The sequence below is a fragment of the Raphanus sativus genome, chromosome 7 (genome assembly GCF_000801105.2).
Source record: "Raphanus sativus cultivar WK10039 chromosome 7, ASM80110v3, whole genome shotgun sequence".
Lineage (NCBI taxonomy): Eukaryota > Viridiplantae > Streptophyta > Magnoliopsida > Brassicales > Brassicaceae > Raphanus > Raphanus sativus.
The window spans coordinates 8,236,661-8,248,499 of record NC_079517.1 but is presented as its reverse complement, the minus strand read 5'-3'; the positions used below and the strand labels follow the sequence as shown (position 1 = coordinate 8,248,499).

At 28.6% G+C, this 11,839-nt stretch overlaps 1 long non-coding RNA gene across 2 annotated transcripts; it reads right to left on the bottom strand.

The window, feature by feature from the left end:
• Positions 1 to 1,666: 1,666 nt before the first annotated feature.
• On the bottom strand, positions 1,667 to 3,747 carry LOC130497720 (uncharacterized). Of its 2 annotated transcripts, none has more exons than XR_008936731.1 (3): positions 3,596 to 3,747; positions 3,228 to 3,503; positions 1,667 to 3,125 (listed from the first exon to the last, which is right to left on the bottom strand). It is a non-coding gene; the product is annotated as an uncharacterized LOC130497720 (long non-coding RNA). The 2 variants fall into 2 exon arrangements; XR_008936732.1 differs by having other exon boundaries at positions 1,667 to 3,003.
• Between the last annotated feature and the right edge of the window lie 8,092 nt (positions 3,748 to 11,839).

Sequence of the window (11,839 nt, the reverse complement as noted above, 5' to 3'; positions counted from 1 at the left end):
GTTTGTTGCATTAGCTGAGATGTGGAATGAAGAGGATCCAAAGAAACTATTGTTGCATTTGCTTGAGACGCTAGAAAAAGGAACTTCATGCTATAATGATTTTGTCATCGCAAGAAAAAGGAACTTCACGCTGTTGTATTGAATTGTAAACGACTATATGTGTGTGTGGATTCGTGACAACTCCATACTATGTATCATGTATGGATCTATTTTTGTGAACACGAAGATACGTCGTGCATAAACTTTTATATTATAAGCAATCCGACGTAAACATAGGTTTACATGTCATAAGGCCACTAATGAAGTGACTGATTGCTTGAACCTATAATCATAGGACAATTGAGAGGCACAAAAGTGCAATCAATTAATAGAACTCGAACTCTAATGGATTAGATATTTAGGAGCATAAGATATTTGTTCTATGAATCTAGTTGAACATAATATATTAGGTCGTTAACACTTATCTGAAAAAGAATCGATTGACGCTCTAGCCATAGCATCGATCGACGTTCGCTCATTGTTTGCACACGACAACTGGAACATAGGATTCAAACATATGATTAGTAATTGCATGCGAAAGCTGGATTATTTACTTATTGAAATCAATTTCTAGAATTATATCTATAAAACCGTTACCATCTTTGAATTTTAGTTTTGAATATCTTGATTGATAGATCCCTAAGTCTAGCTTTTATATTTTATATTCTCACAACAGATCAATCACTTGTTTACTACTTTATTTATTATTTTAATATTGATTGTCTAGCTTAATCTTAATATCTAGAGTCTATTGTGTGTCCACACTCCCTGTGAATTTGATCCTCAAGTACTACATCGAACATGTTTTTTGAGAGAGTAGCTTGAAAGCTAATTTGAGCATATCAGCATATAACAAACAATAACACATTGCGTAAAAAATTACAAAACCCTAGCCGCCAGGAGAGAAAAAGAGAGTTTTTTTCATAGTTTCAAGCCGATGGTAGGAGGCTTCCACAGCTCCGTCATCGGCTTGTTTGATTTGTTTTGCTTCTCTTTCTTTGATCTGATTTACTTCTGGTTATTTATTTTACTCGATTGCCAATTTATTTTATATCTGGCAAAGTTTTTTATTGTTTTTTCGTATGTTTCTTCCAATAGATTTGGAAAGACAAAGGTTTCGGTTCAATTGAACCGTTTAGAAAAAGTAATTGACAGATCTATTGCGGATGGTTGCGACGGGTCTTACCGGCTTCAATCGTTGATGGTTCCTCATGTGATGATGATGGAGTTTTTACTGGAAACTATAGTTACTTCAAAAAGCCATATCAAATTCTATGGAACGGTAATCTCTTTGACTCTATTATCAGCAATAGATCAATATAAAGAGTTGTCTTGTCTCAGTGGCTCCTACTGGAGTATTAAAAAGAGAGTGACAATCGTTCTCAATTCAGTCTGAAGCGTGGTGTTTTGGGATTAATACGAAGATAATCTCCCTTGAGATTCAGCTATTCCAAAAACAAATATGGAATTTTTATGTGAAAATCTTTAGTCATCCATACGCAAGATGTGTGTTATTTTACTTTGGATCCTTTCTGGTGTATCCCTTTTCTACTTTTGTTTTGATAGTTCTTATTGTTTAGAACTATTTGCCTTAAAGGTTTAATAATAAAATCCAGCGTTAAAAAAAAAACACATTGCGTAATTTTACTGTAAAGAGGATACAAAAAAAAAATCTTATTGTTAAGAGAAGTGAATGTAATCTAGTAATGTTCTCAATACATTTGTACCTTCGATTTGTTAATTTTAACTTAAGAAACTTATTTTATTATCGTCAGTGCGGTAAACTCTTTTACTTTGTTTTATCAAAGAAAAAAAAACTCTTTCACTCTTTACTGTTTTCACCATCCTCTCCAGTTCATGAGAGTTTCTCACAACCATGCCTTCATTCTATGAATGGGGATGTACTTCCGGGTTCTTTCCCGAGTTATTGCTTCAATTTACTCACCGGTTTGTTATCTTGTGCAGCGGTCTGTACAGGGCCTGAAGGTGTAATCGAGATTATTTCGGTTCTTTTCGTTGGTGAGGGTTGGCTTTCAACGTTACTCGTGACTAAATCTCAGTTGTCCGATTCTGTTGCTAAAGCTTTATCGACGCATTCAAGCCATGTTTTGAATTCGTTGTCAACTTCATATGAAGATCTATCCTGTTTAATTTCTTTTGCAATTGTTGTTTATGGTTTGTTTCTAAGAGGATGTTTGATTCCCTCTCTTCATTGTATTCTTTGAATTTGAAGTTAATGAAAATTGTGTTCCAAAAAAAAAACTCTTTACAACTCAATTTGCTTCTGTCACAAAAGGAAAACATTAGGACTTTAATAGTTTTAAAAATGATTATTATATCCGTAAGTGTAGATTTGATTTCAATTCCTATCGTTTAATCTGGTTTCAAAAGAGTTCATTGGTAAAAGCCAACTCTACTGATATCTTTAATCTAACGAAGAAGAGGCATATATTTGTCGGTAACAACACTTTAAGGTCACTTCAAAGGTAGTCAATCAAATCCGGGCTAGTGTTGGTAGCATGGAAAGAGAAGGCACACGTTGGGTAGAACCAAAGCTAGCTACATGTGTTCTTAAGATAATGAAATAGATACAACTGTCATACTGGAAAATATTATGAAGAAATTAATATGATATCACATATTTAGTTCTGCCGTGGTGGAAATTACAGACTTTTTGTTCTCTTGTCGTACTGTAATTATAATCTATACGATCAAAATGAATTCTTTTGTCAAAAATGATCAAAATGTTTAAGAAAAAAAAGAGATAAAAATGAATACCATGTATGTCAATAAAGATAAAGGAAGTGTACGAATTACAGTCATGGAAAGTCAAACTGCTGAAAGTCAACCAGGAAACAAAATGTTAGCAAACTTTTACGATGATGCTTATAAAAACAAAAATGACACCTTGTTAAGACGTATAGGCTTTCCATGGAGCTTAATCATGTTAAGAACCTTAATTGCCTGCGCACATGGAAAACAAAGAAAGAAGTTAAAACTCTCGGAAAAGAGAAAGACTTACATAGTCAGTGTCCTCCTCACTAATGAACACAATGAATCCATAACCTTGATGAAGATTCATCACCCTATTTTTAATTTGGGAACATAAACATTAGTTGATAATATCCAAAATAACAAACAGAGGAGCCTAATGACAGATGAGGGAGACATAGCTTCCAGAAGCATACTTTGGTAACTCTGTCAGAGTGGGGACATCTCCGGATGAGCCGAGCCGACGCCTTGTGTGCTCAAATGTTGAGAGCTGGTATGAGAAGTTGCTCTATATATCGACCCATATTACGTTCCGTAATGAGTGGCTGTGGATAATTGAGATCTGTAGGAACCAATGTCAGTCTCTTGAGGAGCATTTCATGTAACTCTAATGATGGATGGCGTAAGGTCAAATGAATCTGAGATCTCATTCTGCCCTAACTGACTGTACTTCGTGGATAAGCAGATCCAAGCTGCATATTAATATAATCCAATCAGCCAAAGCATTATCTAGAACAATGAGTAATTCATCAATGAGTAGTATCTCAACACTCATTAGTTAAACCTCGGATTTAAGGACGTTTTAATGCGATGTGGATATGTTAGGGTGAGAAGATGGATGATTGAGTTATCTGGGATATCGACGGCAGAATGTGAGAAGAGGATTCATTTGCCCTTGATTTATGTTGGGATTCATAATATGGTTTCTAAAAAGCCCATCCTCAAATTGAAACAAAATATACCAACACACAGAAGACGTTTCAACTCAAAATCAAAGACGCTTTCAGAATTTTTATGAGTTTACGTGTCATGATTTGCCCATCCCCTTCTGCTGATGTGGCTCTCTAAGAAGATAGAATATCCTTTTACATATATAGATAGACAGATATAGATAGATAGATTGGTTATATTATTTTTTTAATTTATCTATTTTATTAAAACAGTATTACTAGTTGATAAAAAGTGTGGTCCAACTATCATTTCCTTTTAGTTAAAAATAAATCAAATTGTATAATCAATACTATTAAAATACAGTTTTCTCATTTTTTTCCTCACAAAATAAATCATGGCTACCAGTACCGTCTTGAGAAAAACTAATTTACCCAGCAGTGTCTGTCCCAAGAGGGACGATGGGGCAGTGAGTAAGCGCCAAACAAGGTTTGCCAATAGTGCATCATTAAAGGTCTTGATGTCCCTAAATCCAAGCCCTCCCACTGATTTTGAAAGAGTAAGTTTGTCTCAAGCAACCCAACAAAATTTCCGAACCACTGGCGTAGAATCTCACCAGAATCTCGTTAAAGCGGACTGAATTTGCTTGCATAGGAATATTGGGAGCTTAAAACATGACATAGTACGAGGGCATGGCTGTCAGTACCGTCTTGAGAAGAACTAATTTTCCAGCGCTTGAGAGGTACCTAGAGGACCAGCTGTGGGCACGCTACCGTATCCTATCAGTGGCAAAGATGTCTCTCTTTTTCCGGTCGAAGTGTTCTGGGAGACCGAGATACTTCCCCAAACCGCCATCGTTTAAGATATCCAGCGCAGCACGAACTCTGGATTTTACTTCCGATCTGGTCTTAGCCGAGAAAGTTGTGGAGGATTTCGCCTTGTTGATGCACTGCAGGATCTATTTTTAGATATTAAGAAGTTTCTCTAGATCTCTCGTCTTTTCATTATTTTTGTTTTTAATAGTCAAGATACTCATCAAGAACTGGCTTTAGAAATGCTGTAAGCAATCAAACGTAAACATAGGTTTACATGTCATAAGGCCACTCATGGAGTGACAAAGACCTATTATATGAAAATGCACGCATTATTAGGAAGTAAGTAAGTAAGTAACCGAGAGACCTACTCAGAGAAATGATGGCGAGTTGGTCATTTACTTGTGCGATCAGTTAATAACATGGCAACCCCACAAATTAAACACATACGACCATATTCTAGTAGGAAATATTAACACGCAAAATACCTTATGTAGATAAATTGACATCTTGACAGATTCATAAACAGTGTGCTGACAATGGCTGGTTTCAATGCTACGTTGTTCACTTTCAGTTTTCATGGGGTCTAGTTTGACTTGGTCGTAAGAAGAGGATAAGAACTTGACCAAGTCATAGTTTACACACTTAATTTGCTTCTCAGCCAGATATTTTCTGAGGATCCTTTTCTTGTCAATTCATTTTTTTATTTTATTTAACGCTCTCCTTTCTGATGTTCAATCTACTAAGCCCTTAACCTGATACTTAAACTAAGAGGATTGAATATTAGTAACTTGCATCGGATATCTCAAATTTGGAATGTTTTTTTAATACGAGTTCATAGAAATATCGTTTTCAACTTCCTTGCAAGGCTTTGTTCTGTCAACAGCCATGTACTAACCGGCGCTTTCCTGGCCTATTGGCCTACTAATATACATACGCACATTCCGTTCAGTTGGATCTCACCGAAAGATTTCTATCCCATGACGGAAGATCATTGTGCATACTTCTGGACAACTCAAAACGCTTTAGAAAATGGGGTTTCGGGGTTTTATAAGAAATGCAAATACTAAGTGGCTAAATAGTTCCATTGAAAAGTTTTTTGATCGAGTATAAACCCTTGACCGTGATAAGTTAATATCTGTCTTGAGTTTTTTTTTTGAAAATTTATTTTAGATGAAATTCAAAAGGATATCTTCATCCATGAGATCTATATTTCAAACAAACAAAAATACTGTTATTTTATGGGTATCATTTTCATCCTCTCTTTTTCACTACTTAAAAATAAGATATTCATTTGAAATCTCTTGAAAAACACCATTCATAAATCTATATAAACGAAAATACATATTACTATGTTCACATTTTAAGACAAATTAGTTATTTAACTAAATCTAAACTATTAAAGCTGAAGTACAAATAGTATTTACCCCTTAAAGTTGCACAAAAATTACATAATCATGCCACTACCATCAAAACGACGTAGTTTTACTTATTTCTTTTAAACTTTTGTTGCTCTAAATTGGGCTTACGAATTGTTAATGGCCCATATTATTAATGTTAAATTTTGAATTTTACCAAACCTAGAAAATCAAAACGTGTTGTTTCAAAATCTACTGACCCCTTTGCAAACCAATCCATTCAAATACAATTACAAAATGTTCTTCGTATCAAAAAGTTTCTACCCCATTATACACGTTTTCTATTACATATGCATGATATAAACATAGTATAATATTCTTTATGACTATGTTGACCAACATTTTGTATAATCCCCTAGACTATATTTGAGAAGTGATTTTGCCACATGTCTTCTCTACAATCATTCTCACAAAAATAATATGACATGGCTACTAAAATTGATGACATGTCTTATAGATTAATATGACATGTACAATTATATTTAATGTTAATTTATATTTTTAGTAAATTTTTAAAAATATAGTAATAACTCATATATTACATTTATTGTCGATTTATATTTTTGGACTTTTTAAAAATATGTTAATAACTCATAAATCATCATTAAATAAATATATTCAATTATGGCATTTCAAATTTCGAAATATCATTTAAATTAAAAATATTTCAAAAATATATACATATTTTTAGAAAATTATAAAAATTAAATCATAAAATCAAATTAAATCGTAAAATTATTAGTTTCTTATATATATCTACAGATTTTATAAATATTATTTAATTTTAATTTTTGATAATTATGAAATTTTACATATTTATTTAATATATTTAATTAAAAATAAATAGATAGAAAAATCTACCTAAGATTATAATTTTAAATATATACATGCGCATTCTTAAATATAATTCGAAATAAATAAAATTGTTTTGTTCTTAATTTAAATGTTCAGTTAAACCAAATTTATATTAAAAATATTGATTAAAAAAAGAAAATTTATAATATTAATAAATATTAAATATAATTTATATTTATCTGTTAAAAATATTTTTGAAATTTTTTTACTGTACATGGTGCAGGAAAACACCTAGTAATTTTATAAATGTACAGTTTGATTTTTTTTATGGTTTAGATTTTGGTTCGCAATATCAAATATTTATTATTGTTTGTCAATTTGTTATATTTTTGTATGCGTATAATATGCTCCTTAAATATCGTATTAGTTTAGATTTTGCATATAAAACCATACCTAATTAAACTTTTTTCCTTCAATATATTTGCATGATAACATTTTAATTTTGAAAAATTACATAAAATTTTTAAAATCATTAAATTGAAAACTACATAAAATTTTGAAACATTGTCGTATAACTAAAAATTCTATAATTATAAATAAAATAAAATAATATTTTATAAAATTTAAAATATTATTATAGTTTTATTTCTACTATTATATTATTTATTGTTATAATGATGATTTACGAGTTAAACCTATATATTCCAAAATAAAATTAAATAATACTTTAAAAATTGTAGAATATTATTATATTTCTATTTATATTGTTGTATTACTCATTTTTAAATTAACAATAATTCACCTTATTTAAAACAACAACTAAAACAAATGAAATTTTAAAACAAATAATGCAGTTGATGCTTATAAACTATAAATTCATATTAAATACTGGTAAGTGGTAAAATATATACATTACGAAAATTTAGACAATTAACAAAAAAATTTCTGTTTCTTTCGCGGACAAATTTTTTTTACTGGCCTTCGCATATACTTTTCTTTTCAAACCTTTAACAAATCGGGCCTATTTGTGTGGATGGGCTTTCATAAAACAATTTTCATAACAACTTTTTTTTGTACATTTGCATTAGCCTTTAATTTTTTAAAATCCTGTAATTAAAAATTTAAAATATTTAAACTTACATAACCAGTATTATAATAAAATTGAGTTAAAAACCCCCACAATAATATACTGATACTAATAAAAATGGATTTTTTATATTTTAAAATTTTATAATCAGATACTCAACAAACCGAACGAAATACACCAATATCAAAAATCAACAAATATGAAAGCCATCAAATTTATGTCTAACATTTAATCATTCCAAACGTACACCCGCACGGGAGCTCGGATCCAAAATCTAGTTTTTTATTTAAAATAGATTCTACCATTTAGAATGAGTCAAGTGGCATAGAATCTCTCGAAATTTGATGCAAGTCCCTCTAAATAGAACCATTTTGCATTTTCTAAGTTTTATTATCTTTGTTTTTTTACTATTATATTTATTCTCTAAAGAATATGAGTTTTAATTTTCTCTTTTAGCTCCTTGATCTAAATTATTTTTTTCCTAAATTAAGTAATCAAATAAGGGGTTAATCTACTTTATTAAAACAGAAGTACACATATAGATTTACCCTAGAAGTTGCATTTAATTTACAATCAAATGCCATTAACCATTTAATAAAGTAAACATAAAGAATATATTGTCTTTTCCAGCTAATAAATGTTTCCCAAATATGAATAATTGTAGCTAAAAAAACGCATGACTTTCCTTCATAGCCACTATCATCTATCCAAAATATGTCAATCGTACATGTATTTGTACATCTCTCCAAAAACTCATCACTTCTCCTTTATCTGACATAAAGAAACATAAATGTCTGGTAAACTTGATGTATTATCACCTCAAAAGAAAATTGAAAACGGCTACCAAGAAGTAAAATGTTTGGTATGGTACTTTATTTTGATTTATATGACCTAAGTAAATATAAAAGTTTCTTAAACTCTATCAATATAAAAAATACGTTTTTAGAGTAATTTTCAACCAATTAATCGATTTTATAAGCTTCTTACGGTATAAATTCAATATCAATAAAACTATGTGTCTACAATAAGTTAGATTTTTAGATCAAACACAATTATTATCAAATCTATAAATTGATTATGAATTCAAACAATAATAAATTCAAATATTTAATTGGAACACAAATTTATGCATAAAACCCAAATAAAATCTCAACCTTTCCTATTTCTATGCTAATATCGAAACATACCATAAACAATCACAATCAATCACTTTTAAGGCTCCAACAACCACAAAATCATCGGTTTCCTATTTGTAATCCAAGATATTTAATATTTCAATATAATTCGAATATATTAACAACAGAAAAAACGAAAATAATAACAACCCAATATTCGTCTTTCTTATATTTCCGTCATTAAATGAATCATCTTTAAATTAATGACAGTGTATTATTGCTTGTAGAGGAACATAAATCGTAATTAAAAAGAATCTAATCTATACTAAAGAGGAGTACAAATAAAAAATACCCCTTAATTTTCACAATTATTTACAATGGTATACCACTGAAGTTATCAACTAATTTACCTTTTATGATTTTTTTATCTTTTATGTTTAATTAATGCATTTCCTAAATAAAATTCTAACTAAAAATATGGCAACAATAATTAATAAACCTAACATATAATATTAATTATTTTTTTCCTATTTTATTATTTATGTATGTGTTTGGAAATAATTAATAAACATAGCTTTAGATAGTTAATGAACAATATTATTATTAGATTTATGTAATTATATTTTTATTATTTATAATAACTAAAAAATAAAAGTCACATAAGAAGAATTATTTATATAATATATAAATATATTATCTTACATATATTTTCACATAAATAATATCCCAATGTAAGTTCCGTATGATAAATGTTGAAAATATAAAATATATAGCACCATATATTTTAAATAATATATACAATAATTTTATTATAATTTATCATAAAATTTTGTTCTATAAAAATATATATTTGTGCGGATATATGGATCATAGACTTAGTACATTATATTAATTGCAAATGATGTATAACTCTTAGCAAAAAAAAAAAAAAAAAAAAGAAAATTGACACCCGCTCGGTCGAGCGGGTCAAAATCTAGTTTATTATTAATGGTGGTTAAAGTAGGATTATCATAATCTTTCAATGATAAAACATCACCAAAAGATTTAGATTGTATTTTTATTATTTCTAGTAAATTAACGAATAGCAAATGCTGTCATGTGTATCAAATTTAGAGATCTGTTACACTATTTACAATGTTTTGTTAACTACTAAATGTACACACTCACAGGTATTTATTTTCTGTTTTTAGTTTTGTTTGTATTAAATGATGTATATTTGTAATATTTAATCATAAATTTAGATCAAAATTTATTTTTTTTGCAGTTATAACAAAAATTAAAAATTTAATAAAATATACTGATATAAATTCAATTATCCTAATTAAAATAGTATAGGAATGTGTCATAATGCTTTCGAATTCCAAATATTTGAAATTTCTATTAAATTATATTTTTTTAAAATATAATTTCACGATGTTATTGTTTATTCCTAGAACTTGACCCATGACCGTATACAAATTTGTTTTCACAACTATTTTTTTGTATGAAATGGTATAGTATATATTTGTAAATATATACTATACCATTTCATATAAATGTATTACATGATTGTTAATATAATATTTTTAAACATAACAATTTTATTTATTACTTTGAATAATTATATTTTATGATTTTAGTTGTCTATTATATCATAGTGTATCATATAAACAAATCCAATATTTATAACTAATTGGGCTTGCATATATATGAAAACATTATAATAATAACTTAATAGATTATTTTATATTTATTTATATATTATATAACTCGATCATGATGTGTGATTTTTTACTTTATTATTTATTACTAATAAATATTGAAAATATTTAATATATTACTATGAAATATATTTAGAAATCTGTAGGGAAATTTATTTTGGTTTAGATTCGATTAAGGAAAACTATTTTTTAAATTAGGAAAATATATAGATAATTAAATATATTATTTAAATTAGAAAAAGACAAGTATACTTAAATATAAGTTCAATAAATATCTCATTGGTATTCTAGTGTAAATAAGTAGTAAATTAAGGGGCATTTCTATTTTGTACATCTCTTAATAGTATAGATTGACTAAGATAAGACATGCGCCTTGCGCAAGGTGAATTTATATGAAAATTATTTAAGAAATATTATATGAAAAACAAAATTTATATTCTTGATTGAATTAATATTGTTGGCCCTTAAGAATTTTTTTTTAAAAAAATTTGTTAATTAATAATTTGTTTACCGACGACCTAATCTCATTTTAAAAATATTTTAGGTTAAAAATCACTTATCGCCTAAGAACCTAATATTTAGACTGGAATCTCGTGCCTATTATTTGGTTACAATGAAACTATGTCACATCAATTTTATATCATGATTTAACAAATTAAAAATTAATTATGGTTATAGGAATTTACGTCTACATGTTAATCCTATCTATCTTCAATATTTTTCTTCTTCTTCATGTCGTTTTTTCTTATTTTGGTTATTGCTAAAAATTAATCATAGGAGATCTGTACATTCTAAATTCAGTTCTCTGCGTTATTTCTTTATTTAATCGTAAAATTAGTTATGAATTATGATGCTTACACTTCCGCAAAAGTAAAGCCAATTTAATATGTTGTCTTCAACCTCTATTTATATTTTTTTGGGTAAAATTATGAAATCTGCACATGTCAAACTCTCATTGTATACAACACATCAAAATCTAATTGATAAAGCTATTATCCTTTTTTTTGTCATGGACTAAATTAAACTCAAACTAACTCTGTGAACCACGCATGTAACTCTGCATCCATGTGAACGACAAATGACGGTTGATTCCTCGCATTTCGTGCTACCTTATCCGCCGTAGTGTTTTGCACAGTCCTTGAACATTCTTCCTCCCTATATATCAATACAATTAAAACAAAACACAAAGCTAAATCCTTCTTAATAAAAAATT